The 14,369-nt window shown below is 44.0% G+C and overlaps 1 pseudogene; it reads right to left on the reverse strand.

Moving 5' to 3' along the window:
• Positions 1 to 241: 241 nt before the first annotated feature.
• LOC116359276 (protein lifeguard 1-like) lies at positions 242 to 11,773 on the reverse strand (annotated as a pseudogene).
• Positions 11,774 to 14,369: the final 2,596 nt, after the last annotated feature.

Genomic DNA, 14,369 nt, shown 5'->3' on the forward strand with positions numbered 1-14,369 from the left:
CTTAACGCTCAACATTTGCATTGCATCAGGGGAAATCATTTCTCACATAATTTCTCTCCAGACTGAAAAGCTGAAAACTAGGCACAAATGTCTGGAAAAATATAATTAACAAACTGACATTCATGCTTTTGGCTTAGAAAAAAAAGAATCATATCACAAAGTGCATAATCATGATTCATACACTATTAGAAACAATTTAGCAGCATCCAGTAACCATCAGCACTGATAAAAAAGAAAAAGAGATCACAATTCAGTTTTAATTGAATAAATATCAACAAATACAGCTGCAAAGACTCACAAACATCAGAAATATCACAAAACAAATTGAATTCAAATATGATTAATTATTCACACTACACAATTTAAACCAGTCTGGATTGTGGTAAAAATGAGCACAATGAACATGAGGGAGTACTATCAAGCAGAGTTACTTGCTATGACTGTGATATGTGGTTGTTTAGTTACCCAAGTTGAATGAACGGACTAAGTCAAATCATGTAACATGCTCCGAATACAACAGGTGTAACTTCACTGTGAAATGCTTATTGACGAGTCTTTTCCCAACAATGCAGAGTTAAAAAGTACGAAAAATGAGCAAAGAAAAATAGTAACACAATAGAAAAATACATTGCACTGGATAAGAGCATCTGCCAGATCAGGGTTACCCAAACATGGTACGTAATGACTGACAAGAGGAACTGATGATGCACCACCCAATTTACAAATGTCACCTTGTGCATTCTACTATTACAACTTTCAAGAGTAAGTTCAACGCCGGACTGAGTTTGCTAGGGGGGGGGGGGAACGACAGGCGACAGCAGTGTTCACCTGAGACATGGGCACATAAAACAATGTGGAGCAGGTGTTGTACTAGATATGGGAACAGATTGGTAACTCCTGTAAAAAGACTCCTTCATCCTTCAATGGTTCCTTTAGAGGAAGCTCTCAGTTCCGTGCTCTTCCAACGATAGTCAGGATGTAGAGGAAGATGTTGATGATGTCAGTGTACAGGGAGAGAGCAGCAAAAACATAGTCCTCTGGACTCAGGGCATTCTCCTTGTTGCCAAGCAGCAGCTGAGTGTCCACAGCCAAGAACTGGAATCAAACACATTCAAAACAATGATCATTCTATTATCACAATTATAATTAGCATTCTACTCATTCTATTATCACAATTACAATTAGCATTCTACTCATTCTATTATCACAATTACAATTAGCATTCTACTCATTCTATTATCACAATTACAATTAGCATTCTACTCATTCTATTATCACAATTACAATTAGCATTCTACTCATTCTATTTTAACAATTACAATTAGCATTCTACTCATTCTATTATCACAATTAGCATTCTACTCATTCTATTTAGCAAGACATGTGCAGTGACATAAGGTCTTGATTTGGTCTGACAACACATGCAAAATAATGACTAAGTCTGTGTACAAAATGGTCACCCTGTTCCTATATATTGCATTCTTTTGGCCCATCAATCAAAGCACTTGCATGAATACTTAAATCGTTGTCTACTACCACCGACCAGTATAGTTTCTACAGGAAGAGACACCACCTATGATAATCAAGATCATTACCAAGAAAGAGATTTTTAGTATGCCATCCCTAATAGCACCCCTTCCTAAATAGTGCACTACGATGGTCAAAAGTAGTGCACTATAAAGAAAATAGGGTGGCATTTGTGACAAGAACTTAGCATGTGACGAGTAGAGCGCCCAGCGAGGCATAGACCAGTTCCAGGATATTGTTGCGGATGAAGATGCAGAGGAAGCCGAAGAGGAACAGGACAATCAGACAGACCAACAGCAACACCGTGACAGGAAGTGAAGTCATACTTGGTCTGTATTGGAACATCTTAGTGATTAGCCAATGAGGTGAATCTCATTACTGTCAAACATAATAACATCAATAGACTCACTAAACAGGGACAGTACCATCACTAGACTCACTAAACAGGGACAGTACCATCACTAGACTCACTAAACAGGGACAGTACCATCACTAGCCTCACTAAACAGGGACAGTACCATCACTAGCCTCACTAAACAGGGACAGTACCATCACTAGCCTCACTAAACAGGGACAGTACCATCACTAGCCTCACTAAACAGGGACAGTACCATCACTAGACTCACTCAACAGGGACAGTACCATCACTAGACTCACTAAACAGGGCAGGGTCAATACCATCACTAGACAGGGACAGTACCATCACTAGACTCACTAAACAGGGACAGTACCATCACTAGACTCACTAAACAGGGACAGTACCATCACTAGACTCACTGAACAGGGCAGGGTCAATACCATCACTAGCCTCACTGAACAGGGGCAGTACCATCACTAGACTCACTGAACAGGGCAGGGTCAGTACCATCACTGAACAGGGTAGGGTCAGTACCATCACTAGCCTCACTGAACAGGATAGGGTCAGTACCATCACTAGCCTCACTGAACAGGGTAGGGTCAGTACCATCCCTAGCCTCACTGAACAGGGTAGGGTCAGTACCATCACTAGCCTCACTGAACAGGGTAGGGTCAGTACCATCACTAGCCTCACTGAACAGGGTAGGGTCAGTACCATCACTAGCCTCACTGAACAGGGTAGGGTCAGTACCATCACTAGCCTCACTGAACAGGGTAGGGTCAGTACCATCACTAGCCTCACTGAACAGGGTAGGGTCACTCCCATCCCTAGCCTCACCGAACAGGGCCAGAATCTATGATGGCAGGGTCAGGGTCAATTCCAGTTCAACTCCTGTTACATTTGATTCCATAGAAATGCTGTTTAAAGGTACACTCAGCAATATGACGTAGGTGCACAAAGTAAACAGTATAATTCATACATTTCCCCAACTAAGAGCGTTGAAGAGTGAGGCTCAACTCCCCCTCTGTTTTGGTCCCGTACCTACCACGCTCTAACAGTGTGAAGAGAGAGATACAGACCTGGAGAGAGAAGATAACCACGGTGAAGCAGACAACAGCAGTGATGCCCACGGCCATGATGACTGAGTCCGTGTCGTAGAAACTAGCTATCATCCCCACCATGTAGGACATAGCCAGGGTCAGGATGGACTGGAAACACCAGAGGCAAGGAGAGTCATACAACCTCTTTTACAATTTCAACAATACTTATGCAACTTTCTATGTAGAAGTGCACATATCAACACACACTTATAGTGAATAAGACATAATGTTTCTTCTTTAATTAGATAAATGTACAGAACCGGCCATAAGTATAGCGACACATACTATTCTTCATTAAGCAGGCTTTTTAGTCCAGGTTAAAGGCTTAATCTGAGTTTAGAAAACAGGCCCATACAGTACATCATTATATAATGGTAATAATGGCCATTGAAATGAGACAGGTATTATTAACTTACGACGTGCAATCAGGTTCCATGGATGTTTACGGCGAAACTCTCCACAGCAGCTGATGGTGATGAGAGAGACGAAGAAGATGCCATAGGATACCCAGTAGGTCCATGTGTTGGCCCTGACGAAACACTTTGATTTCCTCCACAAAGGTGAAGACAGCCACAAAGGTGAATTGTTACCATCAGCTGGACGGTCAACCACCATGAAGACCTGTAGGTGGACAAGGAGACAGAGACTATTAGATACAGGATACATACACTACTAGAATCCAACTACGTGGACTCTGGTTATTTGCTCTTTAAAAAACGGTTTGAAGACATTTTGTCTGATTATTATGATGGCTATACAGATGCATGTACAACCATTTTATCTTAAGTTAATATTTTATCTTTAGTTCAAGTTTGCTTGAGGTCCTGATTTGGAGCCTCATGTCGTCCAGGCTGTCCCTTACTTTCCGGATGAAGGCTCGTCTTATGGTCTTGTCATCCAGTCCAGAGCCAAGAGAGAAGGAACTATTGTCACTAAAGGCTGGGGGTTGATCATCGCTGTGGTAACCAGTGTTTGGGTCTGGGAGAAAAGACAGACTCAATGCAATGCACATCAGAAAACAAACACTTCCAATGCCCCTTTCTATCTATCAATGAATGATAACATACATCAGACCACAAACACTTCCAATGCCCCTTTCTATCTATCAATGAGTAGTTTTTGCTCCGTACTAAAAGTGCTCCATCTTGAAAACGTCACTGCTGTCATGCATCATTTTGTGGACTAATGAACAAAATACTAAAAGATAGTTTGAGTGAACTATCCCTTTAACACTTGAAGTACTCACCATGATTTGGGTTGTCAAAGCCCTGACCGTAGCCCCAGGCATGGGAGCGTAAGGTGCAGTGCCATATCCTGGGTTCCCCTGACCCTGGGAGTACATGGGCTGACCAAATGCCCCAGGCGTGGGGAAGGGCATCCCCCCTGGAGCAGGCCCTGGCCCCCCAAATGGGTTCGACATTCCCTGCGTGTTGGGTAAGGTCATCCCATATCCTGGGTTCTCCTGACCCTGGGAGTACATGGGCTGACCAAATGCCCCAGGCGTGGGGAAGGGCATCCCCTCTGGAGCAGGCCCTGGCCCCCCAAATGGGTTCGACATTCCCTGCGTGTTGGGTAAGGTCATCCCATATCCTGGTGGGCTTGGCTGCCCAAAGCCTACATTTGGGGGCTGGATGCCCCCCCTCCAATGAAGAATAGATATTCCTGTCAGGTTGGGACATCACTAGGTCTGTTCCTCTCACTAGGACAGGGGTTCAGGACAGTGTTGATCTCGTCTGGACTGTAGAAACAGGGCACTAGAGACAGAGACACACGATGAAGAATGACAAAGGTTACTTTTGACATTTTTGGTCATTTAGCAGAAGCTCTTATCCAGAGCAATTTACAGGAGCAATTAGGGTTAAGTGCCTTGCTCAAGGGCACATCGATTTTTCACCTAGTCGGGTAGGTGGTTAGGATCCTAGTAGGTATCGTAGTAGGTTTAGGATGGTAAAGGTTTTAAGAGTACATCATCTAATCTAAAAAGGGGTTTTAAAAGGAGACCAAAATCCATCCTGGTATCCCTAGGGGATACCTGCCCCAGTATCTGTGCATTAGAGATGTCGACAATGAGTATGACGGTTCTCCTCTCTAACGCCCAGGAAGCTCATATTAAAACTCCCATTAGACAGCTCTGCAAGCATTATGTCAAAATATGTTCCTTACGCACCAAATGTCATAATGTACTCCCGTTATGGCTGGTATGTACTTCAAAAAAGGTAGAAATAAAAATATACAAGCAAAGGAAAATAAATGCACATTCGGCACTCACACCGCCACAAACAGGAAGTACACAACAACTCAACTCAAAAGTGCTGAAAATGACCTTTTTTTTGGTTGCTTGTATTTCAATTTAGACCTTTTTTGGAAGTACATACAGGCCGTAACGGCAGGAAATGAACACAGCTGCTGAGCAAAACTCCCTATTTGGTAAACTCGCTTGCAGAGCTGTCCAATGGGAGTTTGAATCAGTTTAGAGGCATCTCTAATGCACAGATACTGGAGCAGGGAACGCTCTATCCACCCTGTAATAACTGTTCATCACGAGGGAGGGAGGGAGGGAGGGAGGGAGGAGGGAGGGAGGGAGGGAGGGAGGGAGGGAGGGAGGGAGGGAGGGAGGGAGGGAGGGAGGGAGGGAGGGAGGGAGGGAGGGAGGGAGGGAGGGAGGGAGGGAGGGAGCCATGATTCAGCAAACTATCTAGATTAGAACAATGATAAGCAAACAGCAGTGTGCTATTCATTACAATGTAAGAGCTCAAAATAATATAACCAACAATAACCTGTGACTGTTGATCAGTAACTAAAAATTAACTATGGTTACGGGAAGGGAGTGGGGCAGTGGTACAACTTTAAGGTGTCCCTCCCCGTCCCGCTCTTAACTAGACTGTTCACAAGAATTCTCCAACAGTGTGTGATTGCGGCCTGCAATTCGGGGCATTCCTGCATGTGGGCATTCCTGCAACTGCAGGAACGCCCCCCCACTCAAGCATTCCATTGGTTCCTGCATAAACGCCCCCCCTCAAGCATTCCATTGGTTCCTGCATAAACTCCCCCCCTCGAGCATTCCATTGGTTCCTGCATAAACGCCCACCCTCTCAAGCGTGCCATCTTAATTCTTGTGTGACACTTGATATTCTGGATTTCCCCTGATTGTCAATGCAATTCCAATGTGGGTCAAAAGAGTCAGAGTCAGAGTTTTTCAGGGGCCAAGGGCACTGTCTGCCGATATCAAATATTGTGATAACTAACCCAAGACAGATCAGAGCCTGTCGTTTCCAAATGAATCATAGTGCTCAGAACAAGCAAGGAGGTATGCAGAGCCAAGAGCCACTTCCAGCCACTGGGCTTCCTCTCAGTGAATGGAAACACCAACCGGATGCTTCATATCTATACATCCTGTCAACTATCTGATTTATTGTTCCATCCATGGTTGCCATGTTTGACATTTTCCTGCGAAATTGGGCTACTTTGAAAACAATGTCAGGGGTGAAAATGTATTGGTCGTGGGTGGAGGGTTTTTGGGATACTTCTAAATCGCATTGCGGCCGCCATGCATATCTCTTAAACAAATATATTTCACTTGTGACCTGCTGCCGCAGACTATCAGGCAGTGAGTGAGTGAGTTGAGTGAGTTGAGTGAGTTGAGTGAGTTGAGTGAGTGAGTGAGTGAGTGAGTGAGTGAGTGAGTGAGTGAGTTAGTTGAGTGAGTTAGTGAGTTGAGTGAGTGAACCGGAGGGGTGTGTGTACGTGGAGAGCGCTGGTTGAGAGAGTGAGAGGACCGGAGGGGTGTGTGTACGTGGAGAGCACTGGTTGAGAGAGTGAGAGGACCGGAGGGGTGTGTACGTGGAGAGCGCTGGTTGAGAGAGTGAGAGGACCGGAGGGGTGGTGTACGTGGAGAGCGCTGGTTGAGAGAGTGAGAGGACCGGAGGGGTGTGTGTACGTGGAGAGCGCTGGTTGAGAGAGTGAGAGGACCGGAGGGGTGTGTGTACGTGGAGAGCGCTGGTTGAGAGAGTGAGAGGACCGGAGGGGTGTGTGTACGTGGAGAGCGCTGGTTGAGAGAGTGAGAGGGGCAGTGGTACAACTTTAAGGTGTCCCGGCACAGCCAGAAGAGGACTGGCCACCCCACATAGCCTGGTTCCTCTCTAGGTTTCTTCCTATGTATTGGCCTTTCTAGGGAGTTTTTCCTAGCCACCGTGCTTCTACACCTGCATTGCTTGCCGTTTTGGGTTTTTAGGCTGGGGTTTCTGTACAGCACTTGAGATATCAGCTGATGTACGAAGGGCTATATAAATACATTTGATTTGAATTGATTTGATTTGAGAGGACCGGAGGGGTGTGTGTACGTGGAGAGCGCTGGTTGAGAGAGTGAGAGGACCGGAGGGGTGTGTGTACGTGGAGAGCGCTGGTTGAGAGAGTGAGTGGACTGGAGGGGTGTGTGTACGTGGAGAGCGCTGGTTGAGAGAGTCCGGCAGCAGAGACATGGAGACAGAGCAGCACACAAGCACGTCGTGACAACTTTTTACCAAGTCTGTTTAGACTGGTCATTACGAAGGCACCCTTTTTCCATAAATCATTAAACACTAGAAGTGATATATCGGCAACAAAGCATTGGAAAATGACTTTAGGCACACGAGAGTTCTTTAGATACATTTGCTCAGAGGTGGTTTAAAATAAACTGCATTCTAATGTCTGCGCAACGCGGAGTGCCTGGATACAGCCCGTAGCTGTGGTATATTGGCCATATATCAAAAAACCTAGAGGCTATTATAAACTGGTTATTATAATCTGGTTACCAACATCATTAGAGCAGTAAAAAATAAATGTTTTGTCATACCCATGGTATACAGTCTGATATACCACGGCTTTCAGCCAATCAGCATTCAGGGCTCAAACCACCCAGGTTATATTTACAATTATTAACTGGGTGGTTTGAGCCCTGAATAGTGATTGGTTGAAAGCCATGGTATATCAGACGTGTACCACGGGAATGACAAAAACGTTCTAATTATGTTGGTAACCAGTTTATAATAGCAATAAGGCATGTCAGGGGTTTGTGGTATATGGCCAATATACTACGGCTAAAGGCTGTGTCCTAAGTACAGTCCATATACCACACCTCATCGTGCCTTATTGCTTAAGCATAGCACTCTAAACAAGTTAAATTTACATCCACTGATGAAAATGATCTGGAGAGTTTTAATAAGGGCAATTTATCTTCTCTTGTGACATATTCTTAAACTCGCAATAATTATTATTTTGATGGAAACCATAGTTTGCTTCTTAGCCTGTCAGTTAAAATGATATTCCTTAATTTGCTTAATAACTTTATAGGAAAAGGATTTATTGGATAAATGTGGCAACTTCTCTCTTGCTGCAACATTTATTGGGGTCTAGTTCAGCCCCTTGGGCAGGTTTTCATGAGTCATTGGTCGATACATTTGAGCTAGATCTGGCAACCCTGGTTCCATCTGTGCAGGTTTTCATGGGTCATTGGTCGATACATTGAGCTAGATCTGGCAAACCTGGTACCATCTGTGCAGGTAACGTTATCCTAGTTAGCTGGATAACGGCTTCGCCGCTTTCACCCAAATTGTGCCGAAAAAAGGGTAAATTACTGGGAGCTTCATTGTCTGTTCACAATGCACATTAGTAACATCAGCTGTTAGTAAAAATACATTTTAAAACAAACAGAATCTGTGGCATTATTTAGGATGCTGAATACAGAAGATTATATTATACTAAATAAAACCATTTATTTGAACTGAGCAGAAAGTGTGGTTTCACTTTGTTTTCCCTTCTAAATTGTGTTCCTTCAACTGTTTTCGACTTCAGATCCCTGAATGTTCCATACTCTACCTGCTAAACTACCAGTCAGGTGAAACTTTTTGTCCAAAATCCTAACTATATTTGTAAGTGCTGTGTCCAGGTCAGTGTTTGAAAGCTGCAACAACGGCCAAATCAGTGGAATCTCTCATTTTGCAACACATGGTGTGGAAAAGCACATGATCAAACTAAGCTTCTGACCTCGATGATAGTGACACATGCTTCCGCACACTGCTCCGAAGTTAGCTGCTTAGCGATTTCAACGCATGGCTCGGAGCTCCGGTATCATCACTAGCTACCGGTGTCGCCCCCGCCTGATGTGTACCGGAGCCCTAGCTATAGTTAGCTAGCTACCTATCCCGCCTGATGTGTACCGGAGCCCTAGCTATCGTTAGCTAGCTACCTATCCCGCCTGATGTGTACCGGAGTCCTAGGTATCGTTAGCTAGCTACCTATCCCGCCTGATGTGTACCGGAGTCCTAGGTATCGTTAGCTACCTACCTATCCCGCCTGATGTGTACCGGAGTCCTAGGTATCGTTAGCTAGCTACCTATCCTGCCTGATGTGTACCGGAGTCCTAGGTATCGTTAGCTACCTACCTATCCCGCCTGATGTGTACCGGAGTCCTAGGTATCGTTAGCTAGCTACCTATCCTGCCTGATGTGTACCGGAGTCCTAGGTAGCTAGCTAGAACCCAGTGTCCTCCGGCTTCGCTAACGCCTGCCCTCACCGTTGTTAACAGCACTGCGGGAAAACAGTCCCGGTCAGGCGGGGGTGAAGGACACTGACACTGTCTACAGTTGTCCTAGCTACCCGCCTCTTTTGTGGGGTTTATCAACGTTTGGCATCCAACGTTATGGTGCGTTACTGTTAACTACTGTACTGGAGCGCCCGCCTCTGTACCGGAGTCCTAGTTAAAAAATAAATAAAAAAGTATCATTAGAAGTACACTACATTACCAAGAGTATGTGGACACCTGCTCGTCTGACATCTCATTCCAAAATCATGGGCATTAATATGGAGTTGGTCCCCCATTGCGGCTATAACAGTCTCCACTCTTCTGTGAAGGCTTTCCACTAGATGTTGGAACATTGCTGCAGGGTTTTGCTTCCATTCAGCCACAAGAGCATTTGTGAGGTCCGGGACTGATGTTGGGCGATTAGGCCTGGCTCGCAGTTGGCGTTCCAATTCATCCTAAAGGTGTTCGATGGGGTTGAGGTCAGGGCTCTGTGGGCCTATCAAGTTCTTCCACAACGATTGACAAACCAATTTTGTATGGACCTCACTTTTATGCACTTGGGCATTGTCATGCTGAAACAGGAAAGGGCCTTCCCCAAACTGTTGCCACAAAGTTGGAAGCACAGACTTGTCTAGAATGTCATTGTAAGCTGTAGAGTTAAGATTTCCCTTCATTGAAGGTAAGGGGCCTAGCCCAAACCAATAAAAAACTGACCCAGACCATTATTCCTCCTCCATCAAACTTTACAGTTGGCACTATGCATTCAGGCAAGTAATGTTCTCCTGGCATCCACCAAACCAGATCCACCTGGCATCCACTAGATTCGTCCGTAGGACTAACAAATGGTGAAGCGTGATTCATCACCCCAGAAAATGCATTTCCAATTGTAGCAAGCTTTACACCACTCCAGCTGACGCTTGACATTGCGCATGTTTATCTTAGGTTTGGCTGCTCGGCCATGAAAACCTATTTCATGAAACTCCTGACGAACAGTTCTTGTGCTAATGTTGTTTCCAGAGGCAGTTTGGAACTCGTTAGTGAGTGTTGCAACTGAGGACAGAGATGTTTTACACGCTGCGACTTGGCAGTCCCATTCTGTGGCCTTTATGTCCTACCACTTCACGGCTGAGCCGTCGTTGCTCCTAGATGTTTCCACTTCACAATAACAGCACTTACAGTTGACCAAGGCAGAAATGTGATGAACTGACTTGTTGGAAAGGTGGCATCCTATGACAGTGCCACGTTGAAAGTCACTCAACTGTTCAGTAAGGCCTTTCTATGGGGGCGGCAGGTAGCCTAGTGGTTAGAGCGCTGGGCCAGTAATCGAAAGTTTGCTGACAAGGTAGATATCTGTAGTCCTTCTCCTGAACAAGACAGTTAACCCACTGTTCCCCGGTAGGCCGTCATAGTAAATTATAATTTGTTCTTAACTGACTTGCCTAGTTAAATTTAAAAAATCTACGGCCAATGTCTATGAAGATTGCATGGCTGTGTGCTTGATTGTATACACCCGTCAGCAATGTTTGTGACTGAAAAAACCGAATCCACTCATTTGAAGAGGTGTCCACATACTTTTGTATATTATATTAAGAGAGAGGTGCAAATGCAGGAACGCCCCTAATTGGGGGCCGCAATTGCACCCTTCTACCAATAATAACGTTCACTGGCAAGATTTTATTGTTACAAGATTCATGAGCTCAGATCTAGGATCAGTTTAGTCGACTAAACTACGGCTGTAGATAACTATTACTGCGCCATACACAAACGATGTTTTATGGAAGTGGCAAACTATAACAGGCTGTACAAAATATATATATATATTTCTATAGAAAAATCGCACTGCAACAAACAACTCAGTGTCATATTACCGGTATTCTCCGTCGAATGAAGTTTGAAAGTTTTCCGTAAGCGTTTTCCAAGTTGCTCCCAGTTTGAAAGATAGTCACCTGAACAGCTAGAAGAAACTTTACTTTCCTTTTCGGCAGGCGATATTTGTTCCACTAAGTCCTGCGTTACATATTCCAGTCCAACAGGTCATGCGCGCCCCTTGAGGTACGTCATTTCTCGAATGAACTGTGTCACGCTGTTTCAACCCTGTTGCCATCAGAGGGCGCGATTATTCCTTACGTGGCAATTACAAAAGACGTGAGGAATAATAGCGCCATCTGGCGGCAGCGGGGCTCGACCACATGTCAACATAGGGCCAATGGTGAGTAAATATTATAACTTGATCGTTAAAGGTCCAATACAGCCGTTTTTCTATATTAAATCATCTATCCCCAACAATTAAGTACCTTACTGTGATTGTTTTCTATTGAAATTGTCAAAAAGAAACAAAGATAGCTTCTTAGCGAAGAGAAATTCCTCAAACAACAATTTTTGCTTGGACTGTCTGGGAGTGGGCTGAGTGGGTAGGAGAAAACTGAAAACGATCTGTTATTGCCAGAGAGGTTTGGAACTCTCTTTCTTATTGGTCAACAAATGTATGACGCCAACAAATGTACCACGTGATGATGTCAGCAGGCAGACCAAAACTCCATCCCACAACAACAGGCTGAAATTTCAGGCGGTCTTTTCAAACAGCTCTTGCACTAAAAGAGCATTATCATAATTTTCACAATTTCACAGTATTATGCCAACCTGGAAATAAAATACAGGGAAATCATGTTTTTGACTGCACTGGGCCTTTAACAAAAAGTACTTTCAATAATAGCTTTTTTGTTTATTTATGAGGATGAATAAATTAGTGCCCAGTTAATTATTATTATTATTATTTTAAAGTAAAAGTCAGCCTAGGCCAAAAGTCCACTAGATGTCAGCATGTCACATCTGAACACACACACACACACACACACACAGACCTCAGCTCTCTCCCCTACAACTCTGTTCTTCAATCATCTACAACTCTGTCCAGTCTTGGCATCAGGGTGCAGGCTGAATTTCTTTAGCCTAGTATTAACACAACTAATTCAATGAACTGACCACAAGTTTAGCATTTAGTTGAATTGACGGACACTGAACAAGTCTAACTCTTTCTCACATTGATCAGAATGGAGAAATTAAGACATTTTCAAGGGTCTTGTTTACAAAACACGAGAGGGCTTTTGTTGTTCATCCTTCCCATTGAGTATGATAGAGGCCTCTAGTGGACAAAAACACAGTTTCAGCATGGGCAGCACCATTGAGTATGATAGAGGCCTCTAGTGGACAAAAACACAGTTTCAGCACCATTGAGGGCTTCCAGCATGCTTCCACCATTTTAAAGTAGTAAAGTTGTCAACTAGGTGGGTATTCTTATGGGTTGTAGCCTAAATGGCGCTGTTCATGCTGTCAAAGACACTACTATGGCACAGATATAAAGAGGACACCTCTATCTATCTTTATGCTCCTTCCACTGAGGAGGGCCTGTAGGCCACCACCTGTCCCCTCCTGTGCCTGCACACACTCAGACACTGAGGCCTGACAGGTGACATTCTGCAGCTGCCTAATAGGGTTCAGCTGTCGTAAAAATGGGGACAAGTGTGACCAACTCACGGCCTCACAAAATGTAACTCCATGAAAATGAACAATAATGTATGTATTGTAACTGTTAAATAAACCCACTGGCTCCATGTCATCTACAAGACCCTGCTAGGTAAAGTCCCCCCTTATCTCAGCTCGCTGGTCACCATAGCATCTCCCACCTGTAGCACACGCTCCAGCAGGTATATCTCTCTAGTCACCCCCAAAACCAATTCTTTCTTTGGCCGCCTCTCCTTCCAGTTCTCTGCTGCCAATGACTGGAACGAACTACAAAAATCTCTGAAACTGGAAACACTTATCTCCCTCACTAGCTTTAAGCACCAACTGTCAGAGCAGCTCACAGATTACTGCACCTGTACATAGCCCACCTATAATTTAGCCCAAACAACTACCTCTTTCCCAACTGTATTTAATTTTAATTTATTTATTTATTTTGCTGCTTTGCACCCCATTATTTTTTATTTCTACTTTGCACATTCTTCCATTGCAAAACTACCATTCCAGTATTTTACTTGCTATATTGTACTTACTTTGCCATCATGGCCTTTTTTGCCTTTACCTCCCTTCTCACCTCATTTGCTCACATTGTATATAGACTTGTTTATACTGCATTATTGACTGTATGTTTGTTTTTACTCCATGTGTAACTCTGTGTCGTTTTATCTGTCGAACTGCTTTGCTTTATCTTGGCCAGGTCGCAATTGTAAAGGAGAACTTGTTCTCAACTTGCCTACCTGGTTAAATAAAGGTGTTCTCAACTAGCCTACCTGGTTAAATAAAGGTGTTCTCAACTAGCCTACCTGGTTAAATAAAGGTGTTCTCAACTAGCCTACCTGGTTAAATAAAGGTGTTCTCAACTTGCCTACCTGGTTAAATAAAGGTGTTCTCAACTAGCCTACCTGGTTAAATAAAGGTGTTCTCAACTTGCCTACCTGGTTAAATAAAGGTGTTCTCAACTAGCCTACCTGGTTAAATAAAGGTGTTCTCAACTAGCCTACCTGGTTAAATAAAGGTAAATAAATAAATAAATAAATAAAAATGCAGATAGGACATTATATAGCATGTCCTCTATTCCACTGAAACTGTCAGACTAATGGTAAAGCTGACATGGCCATCAGTGGTCTTATCTTTATTCCCACATTGAAGTTCCTATTTGCCTGGAATTCAAAAGGATCCTAAACAGGTGGAAACAGGGGAAAGAGGAGTTCCCAGGATCCTCTCTGTCTGATTGGTCAAGTCGCAGGTTTTGCAGCTTCATTTGTTCCTGCCTGGTTGCTCTCCACACACACACACACACACACAC

This window comes from Oncorhynchus kisutch, unplaced genomic scaffold (genome assembly GCF_002021735.2).
Source record: "Oncorhynchus kisutch isolate 150728-3 unplaced genomic scaffold, Okis_V2 Okis02a-Okis13b_hom, whole genome shotgun sequence".
NCBI lineage: Eukaryota > Metazoa > Chordata > Actinopteri > Salmoniformes > Salmonidae > Oncorhynchus > Oncorhynchus kisutch.